Source organism: Eulemur rufifrons, chromosome 1 (genome assembly GCF_041146395.1).
Source record: "Eulemur rufifrons isolate Redbay chromosome 1, OSU_ERuf_1, whole genome shotgun sequence".
Taxonomy (NCBI): Eukaryota; Metazoa; Chordata; class Mammalia; order Primates; family Lemuridae; genus Eulemur; species Eulemur rufifrons.
Genome location: NC_090983.1, coordinates 73,884,498 through 73,899,906, shown reverse-complemented (window position 1 = coordinate 73,899,906; position 15,409 = coordinate 73,884,498). Strand labels below are relative to the sequence as shown.

General features: G+C 44.9%; 1 protein-coding gene across 4 annotated transcripts in view; it reads left to right on the top strand.

The window, feature by feature from the left end:
• KIF5C (kinesin family member 5C) overlaps positions 1–15,409 on the top strand; it is a 155,381-nt gene that overhangs the window by 42,783 nt on the left and 97,189 nt on the right. The window lies entirely within an intron of this gene.

The following is a 15,409-nucleotide window of genomic DNA, read 5'->3' as shown; positions in this document are numbered from 1 at the left end:
CAAGTTATTTAACCACCCTAAGCCTCAGTTTCTCCCGGTAAGAGAGGCATCCTAGCACTGTCTACACGCGGAGCCGTCTGAGGATTCAGTGAGATAATTTCTGCAGCGCACTCCCCACCGTACGTGGCCCCAGCAGCCGATGACTGCTCTCTGTCCCTCTCATTCCCCACTTTGAGCTTAGAATGGGTCATCGCTGTCTGGTGGGGCACTGATTAGCACTGCCAACATTCTGAATGCTCGCTTAAAATAGAAAAGAGTTACTTTGCGTGAGACTTTGCATTTTTTAAGCTGACACTATTTTTTATGAGACACTGCTCTTACAGAATAATAAAATGGCATGAATCTGTGAAGTTATCTACATAATGAGGCCAGTGTGGCACAAAAGCAGTGAAGGCCCTGAAAATATCAGCCACATTTTTGCCTGAGTATAATCCAGAGCTTTCAAGTACCCAGGAGAGAAAAACCTGCCTTCCTGTCCCGCGTCTTTGCTTCCCCCGCTAGACCCTGAGCTCCTGGTGCCTGGTGACTGTGACCTTCTCACTGTTGGCTTCCTCGAATCTAGCAGGTTGCCTGACACAGGGAGCATCAATAATTATATGTTCAATATGTGAAAGTATTTTTGCCTGGAACATTTTGAAAAGGGTGGGAGAGACTGAAGTTAAAGGGTAGAATCCAGAGTAGTTTCAGGAGTGGGTGTGATTAACTCATGGTCACTCAGCTGCTGTGAAGTTTGCTCTCCACGAAGTGGGGTCTCTTTGGCTTTCATTGGTGCTGTGGTTGCAGGAGTCAGGGCGCTGGAGTCAGGGCGCTGGAGTCAGGCAGAGCTGGGCTTGACTGGGGCCTGGGATCTGCCACCTCTCAGTTGAGTGATGCTGGGGAACTGATGTGTCTGACGTGTTCTCCCTGTCCTGTGGGGGGTGGTAGCCCCAGCTGCATGGGAGTTTTGTGGGGATGAAAGGTTGTTGACATGAAGTACCCTTGGGTTCTCTCTCTGCCTTGATTTCTGGACTATTTGGGTGACTCCTCAGTTAGCAAGCTTGAACTTGGGGATTGAAGGAGGAGAGGCCATCTCTGAAGAGTGTTTTGAGAACAAGGATGAAGATCCTCCCTGGTCTGGTCGGCACTGATTTGAGCAGACTTCAGCAAGTGATGTGTGGCCTGTGACTCAACATGGAGACCAGTGAATCAGAATCACGGGCATTCGCAAGAGCTTGTCGTGTGGTTCTTTGTCATCCGTGTTTGTGCCACAGGCCCACCCACCCCCTGATGCTACCCTGCATGCATCCTCCACTTTCTACCTCCATTGCCCACTCCTTAATCCAAGCTGTCCCATGTCTTTCGGGACTTTGCAATGGGCTCCTCAATGGTCTTCATGTTTATCTTCACATTTCCTCCCCAAATGCCAAATCTCCACAGAGCAGCCAAAACAGAAACCAGATCAGGCCGTTCCTTTGCTCCAAAGTACGTTACAGATACTCTTACTACAGGGCTTTCCAGCACTGGGCCCTGCCTGGCTCTTCCCCCATCACTGTGTCCCATCCTGCCCCTCGCCCTCTCCAAATACACTGGCCCACTTGCCAGCAGGTCAAGCGCTTCTAGCTCAAGGCTACGCTTTTTTGGTTACCTGTCCCTGGAGCACCCTGCCCGGTGCCCTTCCTGTGGCTGGCCAGCGTCCAGGCCGGCTCTCTGATGTCAGCCATCCTCCCCAGCCTGCATCACAACACAGCAGGCGTCACCATTGTTATGATTTGGTGTCCTCTGCTTGCCTCCTTCCATTCCATTAGAATAAAATCTACATAAAGACAAGGACACCCTCCTGTCTGATCCCTGCTGCCTTTCCAGTGTCTAGAACAGTGCGGGCACATGGAAGATTCTGTGGGCACATGGAAGATTCTATCGGTGTTTGTTCAATAAAGCAGTGAGAAGAGAAAGTCTAGACCTGTACGACTGTGTGTTTAGCTGTGTGGGGCAGAGTGCTGCTTATGCTGGTGTTTGTGAGGACGTGGTAATGGTGAGAGGAATCTAAGAGGGTCCTCACCACTGTGGGTGTGAGAAAGATGGAATTGCCTCTGGGGTAGGAGTGTTATATGGTGGTGAGTCCAGGTGAATTGGGTCTTTGTGTTTGGGAGTCTGGGGTGGTGGGAAGTCATGGGCTCTGAAATCAGACCCTCCTGCCTCTGCTCCTTACGAGTTGTAGACTGTTACGTATTGTCTCTGAACTCTGATTTCCCCATCTGTAAAATGGGAATGATAGTGTCAACCTTGGAACATGCTGTGGAGATTCAAGTTAGTCTATACCTGGTACATGGACCTGCGCAATAAGGGGCAGCTTTAATCTTCAAAATCCTACTACTTCAACACATGACATCAGAAATCCAATTTAATTAAATAACTATTAATTTTAACATTTAGTAATTATCATTAATGCTTCAGGGAATCCAAAGATGGGTAAGATAGGAAACATGTCCTTAAATAACTAAAAATCTATAACAGGGTAAGCTAAGTTACAATACTAATAACATATGTATACAATGCTTTGCAATTTGTAAAGTGATTTTATATGCCTTTTGTTTGGCCCTCACAACCACCATGTGAAGCACATATAACTTGGGCTTTGTGACCCTGTGCAAGCCAGAGACCTCTCTGAACCTGACCTTGTCACTTGTCAAATGCAGAGGGGTAGTTACATTAAAGAGTAGTTGTGAGAAATCTGTATTGTGCCCCAAGTAAAGCATGGGGTCTAGCATGCGAGAGTCACTTCAATATGTTAGCCCTCTGTCACCTCAGTCTCTAACCCTGGGTCCTGTTTTCTTTCCATGGCCTGATGCTTCCAGGTAACTGTAATCTGGAAGTAGTTTGTGACCGGAGACCTGGAATAGTATCAAAGTGCCATGGAAGTTCAAAGGAGGACAATGAGAGAGAGGCGGCATCTATTTGAGAAGCTCAAGAAAGGCTTTGTCTTGGGAGAGATGGCATTTGTTATGAGTCTTGAAGAACAGGTAGTGCTTTGACAAATACCAAGGTCAAGGAACCGAGATGGCGTTCCAGTTAGAGGGAACAGTCAGAGCAGGGAGGTGGCTGCAGGGCAGCTGGGAGCACGTTGCTAGGGTGTCCGGTAGGGAAGGCCCTGTGTTGTGGAAGGTGTCTCACTGGGGGCTCACGTACAGTAGGGCATCCTAGCAAGTTGTTTAGCACCATCTTTTAGGAGCTGGACCAAAGGCAGATTGATTTGGCAAAGGATACAGAACGCACTGGAAGGAAGAGAGACAAGTGGACCACTTAGAAGCCCTTGCACAAGTCTAGGCGAAAAGTAAGAAGGATAGTTGAGATACAAAGCAAGAGATAGACCAAAGAAATGAATGACCACTTACTTCATGGCCACTGACTGGGTGACAGTGGTGAGGGAGAACTGTGGGGGAGATGGCTCTGAACTGTTCATCTTGCATGACTGCAGGTAGTGGTAGGAAGGGATGAAGGAGGAGGAGGAGGGAGAGAAAGGGGTAAAGGAGGAGGAAGGCAGTGAGCTCTCTCTTCAACATATATAGTTCAGGGTACTTGGTGATTTTAATCAGTTACTGCTGTGGGTCTGGGGTTCAGAGTTAGAGATGGACTTTGGTGAGTCTTCTGCACACAGCTTACAGCCGAAACTACGGGAGTGTTTGAGCTCTTCCATGGGAGAGAATACAGAAGAGGAGAGTGCAGAAGAGAAGAGAAGAGGCTTTACAAGAGAGCTGGAGACATTCTTACATTTGGAATTGGCAGAAAGGAGAACTAAAGACAGAGGGAAGGAAGAAGTCAAAGAGGACAGAAGCTGAGCTGGGGCATGTGGCGTCCAGGGAGACAGCAGAGCAGAGTTTCAACAAGCTGGACTGATGCACAGTTCTAAATGGTTTGTGGACTTTGAGGATGTTGCAGACTGTCTGAGCATGTTGGAGTTGAAGATTAGGAGGCCATGGAGGCCTTTCAGAAAGTAGCTGAATGAGAGTGAAGACTAAATGGCAGGATGTGATGTGCAGGAGGGAGGAAGTAGAGGCAAGAGAAGACTCAACCTTCCAGTCCCTTGGTAGAGGAAGAAGGTGGAGATGGGGCAGCAGTTCGAGGGAGGACAAAGAAAAAAAACTCATAGAATAAGAAAACATAAGTGGTGTTTTGTGTGTGTATGTGTGTGTTTTGAGACAGGGCTCGCTCTGTCACCTGGACTAGAGTGCAGTGGTGTCATCTTACCTCACTGCAACCTCAAACTCCTGGGCTCAAGCAATCCTCCTGCCTCAGCCTCCCGAGTAGCTGGGACTACAGGCATGTACCACGCCTGGATAATTTTTCTAGTTTTTGTAGAGACAGGGTCTCGCTCTTGCTCAGGTTGGTCTTGAATTCCTGGCCTCAAGCGAGCCTCCCACCTTGGCCTCCCAGAGTGTTAGGATTACAGGCGTGAGCCACTGCACCTCACCCATAAGTGTGTTTTAAGTAAAAAGGAAGGAGCCAGTGCAGGGGAGTTATTGGAAAGAAACATGGGATGGGAATTGATGGACACAGCCTCTCTTCTTGAGAAGGTGCCAATAAGCAGACCTTCTTACTGAGTCTGGGTATAATTAAATAGTTATTACCTAGATAGTTGAGCAAAAGCTGCTCAGAATTATAGGTTTAAACAGTGATCTGTTGGCCCATCCTAGGCTGGTTGTGAAAGAGATGGCTCTTGTCTTTGATTCCTTCTCCCTCATCACAGATTTTCCCTGTGTGGCTTGAGAAACCCTTCCCCCCTTCCTTCCTTTTGCCCTTCTCCCTCCTCTTCCCACTTCCCTTCCTTCTGCTCTCCCCTCTCCCTCCCCTCCTTTCTCCTCCCCTCATTCTTTTCTCTCCATCCCCTTGACCCCACACTTCACTACTCAGAAATGAGCAATTGGTTTATCTTGGTTCTATTAACTAATGAACCTGATAAACTAATTGCTGCTGCTGGCAGAAGACTAGAGAGCCACTTTTGTTAACAGTGAGCTTTCTGGAACCATGGTGTTTTGTTGTCTAATCCATTAGTGGTTCCAATGGTGGAACATCAAGTCAGGAAGGAGGGGTGGCTGCAGAAAGAAGTGTTGGGAGAGTTTGCTCATCAAATTCCACTTGTGTTGGCACCCAGCCCTTCTAGTACTCAAGTGTTGAAAAATAGGGTGCCCCATCCTGCAAGTAAAATTAACAGTCTTCTAAAAGATACACAGCTTATGTGTCAGCTGTACTTAAAACTGCTTCTTTTAGATTTTCTGTTAAATAAATAAATAAATATGTTTAATGCCTCAAGTACTCCACCTGCCAGTTGGGCAACCCATCATTTCTGCTGTGCGGGTCCAGCATCTCTTCTCCTGAATAAGGACTGATTCTCCCTGGGTTGGGATGCATGAGGCTTATGCAGCCCAAGTTCCATCTTGGCTGTTGAAAACCCCTTTAGAGTTTGCATCCAGCAGCTCCCATGTATAGTGCTGATGCACTGTTAATTGAATGGGAGTGACACCTTAGGCACCAACTGAAACACAGCTACCTTGAACTTAATGACTGTTGCTGGTTTTGGTCAGTGTAATTCTCTTTTGTGGGATACTTTTTCTGTAATTTGTGTGAATTTCTTTATCTGTAACATGTAGAAGCAAGCCATTGCATTCTGGGTTCTACTTCGTCATGTTCTCAACCGAAATCTGTGGAATTCTTAGAAAATCTATAGTTGGGAGTTAAACATGTTCTTGGAGGAATAGTTACAAGAGGCAATATGGTGTTATGGGTAGAAGGCTTGGCTGGGGACCAGAAATTCTGGATCCTGGCCTCAGCTCAGGTTGTTGCCTTCTGCGTGGCCGTGGAAGTTATTCTCCATTCGCAGAAAGGGAAGCTCATATTCTTGTCAAACCCCCAAAATCACAAGGAAAAAATGGAGCTGAGGGACCTGAACATGCTATAAAAGTAAAATTGCTGTTCAATACATGGGATAGTTATTATTACATAAGCTGTTTCTGGAGAGTGAAAAAAATTAATAGAATATTAATTCTATTGGCAGTAAATATTTGCAGTATATGTTTCTCAGAAGCCTCAGTATGCACCATACTTAGCCAAGTGAAGGTCTGGGCAATAGCTTTTATTTAATTTTTTTAGCTGAAGGGAAGAGAACTTTAAACGTGTCACCCCGTGGTTCTCGTGTTGGCAGGGCCACTGTGAGTCTCAGCGTACCTGGTAGAGGTTTGTCGAGTGGCAGTTTGACCATGTTGTGCTGAGCTGTGCTGTGCCAGTAAGCTCCACAAGAGCCGTGGGTTCCGGAAAGAAGGCTCAGCGTTTTCCTTGTTGTCTTTCATTTGGCAAAATGAATCTTCCTTTCTACCTTCAGTGAAATGGCTTTTTCACCTCCTCTCCAGTGAGCAAGGTTTGATTTTTTTCAGACTTGACTTGGCAGAAGCAAAGATCTGCTGAAATAACCATGGCTGCAATTTCTGTTCCTTTTTCTGAGCACATAGAACACGGAGCTCCCTCCAGCTTAAAATTTACCTTCTCTTGTGCCTCATGTGGTCAAGGCAGAAGCCACTCTTGTGCGAAAATCACAGAACTCCTGTGCTGTGTGTTATTCGTAGCATGTCAGAGCCAGAAAGAGTCAATCTTTCACTTTACAGAGAAGAAGAGGCCCAGAAAATAGAGGTAAAATGGTTAAGGTCACAATGTATGTAAGAGGCCAGATGCTGGACTGGAGCCAGTTGCCTGGACTCATTCTCCTGCCCCTGCGGGTGCAAGAGCAGTTTATGGTACAGAACAGTTAGAGGGAGAAGAACTTGGGGGTGAAGGAGAGAGGAGTTCATTGTATTTTCATCTGAAATGAAAATCAAATACAAATAAGAACCTTATTTTTTTGAGACACAGGTTCCGTTATTCTCTTTAACAGAACTAACACTTCTGTCTTCATTACGCCTGTTAGCCAGGCAATAATTCCGAATTTCTTCATTATCACTCGGGCAGTTTGCCTTCCCACAGTGTTTTTTCATAGCTGTCTGAGATCTTGACAGTGCCTGTGTGTCCACACAGCAGGGATTTTGGCACAAGGGGAAGAATTGTAGCCTGGTTTCCTGCAGGAGGAAGGCTTACAAGATTCATTCTGGTGTGTTGCCTTTGTTCATTGTCAGTACGTGAAGTGGCTGGCATTGCCTTGGCAACTCCATTAGAAGCCAGTCGCTGCTTTGTGGACGTCTGTTTCTTTGCAGACCCTCCTGGGAGCAGCCTTGGCTTTGGCCGGAACTGGCACCAGCTACATTCCTTGGGGCACGGAGCCAGTGTGTGTTGGGGGTGGGGGGTAGAGGGGAGACTGCAGGGCAGGCTCTGGCTTAGCGCTTATATCTGGGGCAGGCAGTGGCATGGAGGCTTCCGCTGACCTGAGAGATCAGCCTGGCCCGAGAGTCTCCTAGTGAGGCTGCCATTGCAGATTGGTGGACCTGGCAGCGGTTGTAACTGTGATGGGAGAGGGCTGGTGCTCACTGCCAGGTACAGGATGCTGTGCCCCGAGGCGCACAGTGGGGTTTCCTGCGTTGGGAATTTGCATGCCAGCTCTAGATAAATGGGAAGGTAGGTGATGGGGTGAAGTGGAGTAAAGGGCTGCAGAAAGACAGGGTGACTCCAGGACTGCTGAAGTCTTGGAGATGAGGGATGAGAATGGTGGGAAAGAAGTAAAGTTTCTCACATTCTGGAGAGATATTTCCCACACCCCACTCCATTTGATGGTGTCCTGGCACCCCTCTAACCTCACTAGAGCCCATCTGGCAGACATTAGTCATCATCATCATCATCTATTGAGCACCTGCCCTGTACCATTATGCACAAGGCACCCTGATAGGCCCAGGCCTTCAGGAGCCTTTGCTGCTTCTGGAATTGTGTAAATTAGAAATTGATAATTCTCAGGGCAGATGTGGCCCTCTGGGACCACGGCTTGTCAAGTGACTAGCAAACACCCTTTTATGAGGGAAAATGTATCCCCTTTTCCAGGGCAGTGTCCTAAGGCCACAGTGTGTTGAATTTTAATAAGGATTTCAATTTTCCACTCCCCCCTTGTCTTGGGCATCAAGCGAATGTGATGGCATCGTACTTGACAGTGATTCTCCAAGTCCGGAATCCCTTAGGACTTCTTGAAGGAAGGGTCTTTGGGAGCAAAATGTCTGGGATTTTGCCTTGCTTGGGGCTCCCCGAGAAGCAGACCATGAGTCAAGGATGGAAGTGCAAGTTTCTTTGGGAGGTGACCCCAGGAAATACTGATAAAGAGTGGAAAAGTGAGGCAGGGAAGTGAAGGAAACTAGTACAGAGTATGTCATCACCCAAGTTGCCACCATGGACAACCGGAGCTTCATCCCACTGGGCAACTCTGGGTGCCAGTCTGGAATACGTGCCTCAGAGTCTCCTGTCCGCTTCCACCCTTGGGCAAGGGAGCTGAAGTGTTGACCCCCACTCCTATCAGCATTGGCTGAGAACAGCTGGAGTTGGTGCGTGGAGGTCCTCGGGCCTGTTGTGGGTGACCAAAAGGGCTCCTGCAAGCCACAAAAGCCCTCAGGCAAAGAGACGCAGGAGCTGGCTGTAGGAGGTTGGGCCAGCCTGCCTGGAAATGGTCGTGGTGAGGACTGAGAGGATACGGCCAGTCCCCGACGGCACCTGCTGCAGGTTTGCATTGGTACTCTCACAGACGTCTTCAGGAGGCTGCGAAGCTGTGACAGCAAAGCCTGTGAGTCCGCAAGTGCCTGTCCCAGACACAGCCCTTCCCCTTTCCTGAAGGGGCTTTATGACGGCACCTTGAAATTTTATTTGTTTTAAAAGAATGCAGAGGATGGCTTTGAAACTGTATATTTTGCTGGGACCCTCAGAAATTAAACAGCCCCTGACACTCTGGGGAGCTGAGCTTAGGAGTCGCAGACCGGGGGGCCGGGAGGAGCCTGAGGTGTGATTTGGCACTTGGGTGTTGTAAGGGGAGCAGGATGCCGAGTTCCTGAGCTGGTACATTGTGGGTGATTGTCACATTTTAGTAGCACTTCCTTTAAGGGGCCACTGCTTGGTAAGTTTCATGGAATGCAAGTACCTGGTAAAAGTTGGTCACCGAACCATTTTTTTTACAGAATGACATTGACCATATCTTGAGCATCTTCTGGAAAACCAGACATGCAATAGAGCCTTTATTCACAGGATCATATCTAATCCTCACTGGATGCCTGAGTTGTGGGTATTATTGACTCACTTTGCAGATGAGAAAACTGAGCCTCAGAGAAACGGGCCTCTGCAGCTTCTACAAGATGCTTCTGTCATCTGGGCCACTTTGTAAATGTGGAGATAAGAGCACAGCTGTATATTACAATGCCTGGAATATCTCTGTACCCATACTATATATCAAAATAAATTTTATGCTATGTTAAGTGCCAATTAAAAAACTTCTCCCAAGATACAAATCAACACCACAACGAGATATCCCTTCACACCCATTAGGATGGCCGTCACAAAGGAGACAGATAGTAAAAAGTGTTGATGAGGATGTAGAGAATTTGGAACACTTACACACCGCTGGTGGGAACATAAAATTGTGCAGCCATTTTGGAAAATAATTTGGCAATTCCTCAAAAAGTTAAACACAGTGTTACTATATGATCGAGCAATTCCATTCCTATGTATCTACCCAGGAGAAATGAAAACATATGTCCACATAAAAACTTGTACGTGAATGCTCATAGAAGCATTTATTATAGACAAAAAGTCAAAAGAACCCAAATGTCTTATCAGCTGATGAATGGATACACAAAACACAGTATATGAATACAATGGAATATTATTCAGTGAATGAAGTGCTAATTCATGCTACCACATGGATGAGCCTTGAAAACATTATGCTAAGTGAAACAAGTCAATCACAAAAAAGCCATATATGATAACATTTATATGAAATGTCCAGAACAGGCACATTTATAAAGACAGAAAGTAGATGAGTGGTTGCCTTGAGCATGGGAGGCAGAAGGGATGGGAGTGACTGTTGATGGGTATAGGGTTTCTGCTTGGGGTGATGAAAATGTTCTGGAATTAGACAATGTGATAGTTGCTTGACCTTGTGAATATACTGAAAACCACTGAATTGTACACTTTTATTAAAGGGGTAAATTCTATGATATGTCAATTATATTTCAATAAACAAAACAAAAACCTCTTCTGGTAGGATATTTGTGTTGATAAGAAATGAGTATCAAGGACTTCTGGTTTTTAGTTAATGTTTTGGAAACATTCTTTCAGGTTGTTATAAAAGCCCTTCACAGTCTGTGAGTTTAATCTGATTTCATTTTTTCTTGTGCAGACTAATATAATGGTTTATGGATATCCTAACCTTGGACATCTTTGGAGTCCTTCAAGTCAAAACAAACCATAGAACTTTTAGGGAGGAAGGGAAGTATGTCTTTTTCTTTCTCTCTCAGTCAGATAAGAGAAAAAAGATTTGGATGGTGAACACTTGGCTTCCAAACTGAAACAAAGCTGCAATGTAGGCAGGTCTGTTTTGTTCTGGAGGGCAACACCAGGCCTAATGCTTTAGGGAGGCAGCTTTGAAATCAATATAAGAACACAACTGTCTAACAATCAGAGCTACTTGAGTTGCAAGCAAGTGTGTGGTCCCCTCTCAGGGGTCATGGAGATGGTCGTTGTGCATTGGGAGGAGGTTGGATGGGCCGACCTTGGAGTTTGTGTTCCCTCTAAGAGGCTGTGGTTCTGATTCTCCTGTGGTACTATTACAGCTCCCATGGCAATGACTCTTGGTTCATTGGACTAATTAATTATGTATTTGGCAATAATTTGGAATTGAATGGGAGGGAAGCAGAAACATAAAGGACCAGAGGCTCATGCTTATTGTTTCCTTGATGTTTAGAGAGAGCAGGTGATTGTAAAGCAGACTTCTAGAGCACCAGAAGGGAGCCAGGATGCTAGGCACATATCTGCAGCCCACCTGACTGGTGCACACCATCCACCCTTTCCTGATCTCACCTTATTTGCGAAACATGAGGTTGGGGTGGGATAACCTTGAAGGACCTTTTGGCTCTAAAAAATTCTAGAATTTTTCTTAATAACTTCAACTTTTCATAGTCAGCCTTACATCTGTCTTTCCTTAGCCTCTGACCAGCCTCTGCCTGTTTTTGATTTCTTCTGCTGAAAAGAATGCTTGCCATATGCAGGCCCACCATTTTTCTTGCCAATCTTGCCCTGCTGCCCAGATCTTCAGCCCTTCTCTCCTCAGCGGTTTCATGTCAGTCCCACCTTTGTGGTCAACACTTTCTTGACTTCTGTAGGATACGGTAGGGGTCTCTGTCTTTCGCTACCTCATCGATCACTTTGCTTCGGTTGTTCGTATTAGTCTTAGCATATGCTGATTTGGGTGTCTCCTGCTTTTCCAATAAATCAAAAGCTTCTTAGGAAAACTGCACTGGGTAAAGGAAGAACACTCGAAATCAGAGCCTTAAAATTATTTCCCCGAAGACATAGAGCTGATAATGTGACTCAGCCTTAGTTTTCCAGTTTATGAAATGGGGATAATAATACCTAGTTCACAGAGTTACTGTGTGAATTAAATGAGACCAAGTATACAAGGGTTTGGGTCATAGTGGTTGGTGACAGTGCTGGTGACCGTGGTGAGAAGGTGGTCAGCACAAGCTGAAAGAACTAGTTGTCTCCTGTGCTTTCAGGAAGGAAGTCACATAGACACCTGGGACAGAGAGTTAATGACCGTTCTCAGCAATCAGTTCTTTGGAATACAGTACTCCTCAGTGTCTGAAGGTAATTCTACAGAGTGAGTTTAAGTATCTCTGTGGAAATTTTAGTCTTTTTTGGTTTTTCATTTTTGCTTTTGTTTCTTTCTTAGTAAAGATAAAAGAAAGGTCATTTGAATCATTGGCAACCTTTGGTCACAACTCTTGGTCAGTCTTAGAGATTGTTATTGGATCACCTCTTTATGTTCTCTTCTTGGGGATAATTAATTTTGCTTTTCTCAACATCCCTCCTGGTGCCCATCTTCTAAATGCTAACAAGAGTCTTTTGCTTTCCTTTGTCTCCCAGAGTAATATTCTCTTCAGGCTGGGGAACAGTTGTTGGGTAATGGGTCAGACGTATTAATAGGCAGGCCATATGGTTCACAGACACTTTGCTCTCAACAACTTGATAGGAGTTCTGGTGGTATGATTTTTAAAAAATTTTTAAGTATAAAAGTGTAAGAACCATCTGTTCTTATTTTTTGTATGTGATCCTGGTAAGTTATTAATTTTAGTTACATTGCTCCTTTGCAATTGATGCTGTTATATGTGGAGGCTACATGGCAAAGCTGGAATACTTTATTTTCAGTAGCAATGTGTGTGTCCCATCCAGATCCCCTTCGTAAATTGAAGTAGGTTTGCCTACATGAAGTTAGGTCTTGGGATTTATATGGCTTACGCTTCAGCTGGTTACATGCTTTCATTGTAGTGGTCCATTTGATTGGTTGAGATTAGGTCACATACTAATTAGTATGGAGCAGACCAGATAGGGTATTGTGATAGAGTGGTGCCAGGGTGGGTGTGGGGCTGCTTTAGTTAGGATCATGAATGCCTTCAAAGGAGGGTAATTTGAGTTAAGTTCAGAAGGGCAATGAGGAGACAGCCAAATGAAGATCTGTGGTGAGCCAAATGGAGATTTGCGGTGAGAGAATTCTAAGGGGAATGAAGGGTTAGGAGCAAAGACTCTGAACAGGAAAATAAGCCTGGTGCAGAAAGAAGTCCATGGGGCCACACTGTAGTGACAGGGAGGGTAATGCAGGCAGCTGAGGGCAAAGAGGGTCTAGTCTAGGAATAATAGGAGCCATTGGAGGGTTTTAGCAGAGGAGATGGTAGCATCTGATTTGTGGTTTTAGGAAGCTACTCTGGCTGATAAGTGGAAATTGGATTGTTAGGAGCAATAATGGGGCCAGGGAGACCAGCTAGGAGGCTACAGCTGTGTAGAAGAGATCAAAATGATGGACTAAGTTTGTGTGGTATGGACACAACCATAGAAGTGATAGAGCTTGGGATATATTTTGGATATGGAAACTATGGAACATACTAAAGGATTCTTAGGTTTTCCATCTGAGTAACTAGGTGATTGGTGATACAGTTCTTGCTCAGACGCGGAGGGCTTGATGGTTGTTTTTTGGTCAGTAAAGTTTGAGGTGGCTCCTGGACACCCAAGTGGAAATGTCTAGTAGGCAAATGAATCTGGAGGTCACATGAGAGATGAAGGCTGAAATATTTATTTGAATTACTTGAAGATCAAGAATATAGACAGAGAGAAGGCTGAGGTTTGGGTCCTGAATGAATATACCATCATTTAGAAGTTTGAAAGAGACTCCAGCAAAGGATGTTGACAGAGGTAGCCAGAAAGGTTGGAGAGAACCATGTGCCAAATAGACACATGGATAGGAAAAGTGTCTCCTGAAGGAGTGACTGGTGACCTCATCATTCAGTTCCAAGTGTTAGTACTCAGCAGTCATATTCAAATGCGGTTCAAAGAGTTTATTCTGTATCTGTTAACTCAGTGATCACTAGATCTAGCTGGGCCCAACGCCTGCCTAGGGAAACCCTCGGCCACAGTGGGGATCAGAAATGGAGAATCTTGTTTCCTTTGGGGCCATGGGGGAAGGGTCTATGTTCAAGTCTCAATCAGGATTTGTGAGATTTTTATACCATTACTAAAGCAGCAAAAAGTAATTCATTCTTTTTTTTTTTTTTTTTAAATGGCAACTGTATATACAGCTGGCATGGCTATGCCACAAGTCAGTTCTTTGAAAATGTTCAGTAACTAAATTCTAATCAATTTCTTTCATGGCTTTAAGGTTCACCTAAAATGAAAGCCTATAACTAACTCCGTGCAAGAAAGGACACATCAAAATGTTTACATTTTAAACCACTTAATGTGTTAATCCTGACAAGATAGGACTCATGACAAATCACTTTGGGCACTTTATCTTTGCTTGGTATCAACCCAGTGGCAATGACTTGAAGGCAGCTTCTGTGTGGGAGTTAACTTTAGGTTATGGGGAGTTACTGTATTATCTTTGGCACTTGGTAAATTGTATTATTTAAATGAGGAGTAGAGATTTCTTATTCTCTACCTCTTTTAAAGGGAAAGTATAAGGCATTCCAATAAACATTTTAAATTGAAGGGCAAAACTGGAGAGTTCTATTTTTGTACCATGCACTATAATAGGTCATTTTGCCTATTGCATTAAGTGTGTTTTCTCTAAAACCCAAAGCAGGATCAAGTTATAAACAAGGTGGCTTACCTTGGTGATTCTCATTAAATTTGGAGAAATAGTGGATTTGTTTTAAATTAAGCAAAGCTGCAGTTTCTTTCCAGGAGGTTCAATGGATGACAAATACTTAGGCAAACTCTGTCAGCGTTTATTCTTGCCTTTTACCCTACTGACATTTAGTTGAATTTTACAAATAGGTAAAGCTGATAAGAATGTTGTGGGCTGATAGTTGCCAATAAACTGTGGTGAGGTAATCTCTTGGTTATTCAACCAAATACTTGGTTCACCAACTGAAGGAGACTTACTGGGAATAAATTACCAGAAAATGATCCTATTCCATAATTTTAGCAGAATGACTCTGGTTTTGCTGCTTTGCATAAAATCAAACTTTTATGGTACCTGAAAATTCTCCATTTTTCCAAGACTAAACTGGAAGTAGCTCATTTACTTGGTTAGTTCAATCCCATTTTCAAAGACTAAAGCTCAGGACATAGGATTTTCCCTCCATCCAGCTCTACCGAAGTGATAAATGCGTAAAACGTTAAACCAGTCTGACAGCTGTGCTTTTACTTGGTGTGAAGGTTATAGGACGTAACAAGCCTTGCCCTTGGATCCCTCATGAGCAGTTATCTTCTTGAGTCACACTGTCCTTGGGTGGTTCCTAGTGTCCAGAGCCACTCGTAGGAGATGCAGGGTGGGGGTGAAGGAGGCGCTTGGCTCTTTTTCTCCCTTCTCTTCTCCTGCCCTCCCCTCTGCCATATGGGAAACGTGAAGATAGATAAAGGGCCTCCTGGGTGGGTCGGGCTGTGGGACAGGGCGCTCAGCACTGTGTGCATCATACGTAAATGCTCAGGAACTCCTTATTGAGCATTGAGTGATTGGGCGTCAGGGCTCATACAGCCTCTTGATTTACTGTACAGAAGGGCTCTCTTTGTCTCAGAAGCCCTGGCCCAGTTAAGGCACCCCTTATTGCATGGGAAAGAAAATAGAAGAATTCTTTGGGGAACAAAGCAATAATATCTTTCTAATAAGAGCAGCTTCTTAAATCTGTTCGTGCCGTCTTCCCATTGAATAAAATCCAAGCGCATCACCTTGGCTAACAGTGCCTGCATGAACTGGCTCCTGATTTCCTTACCAGCC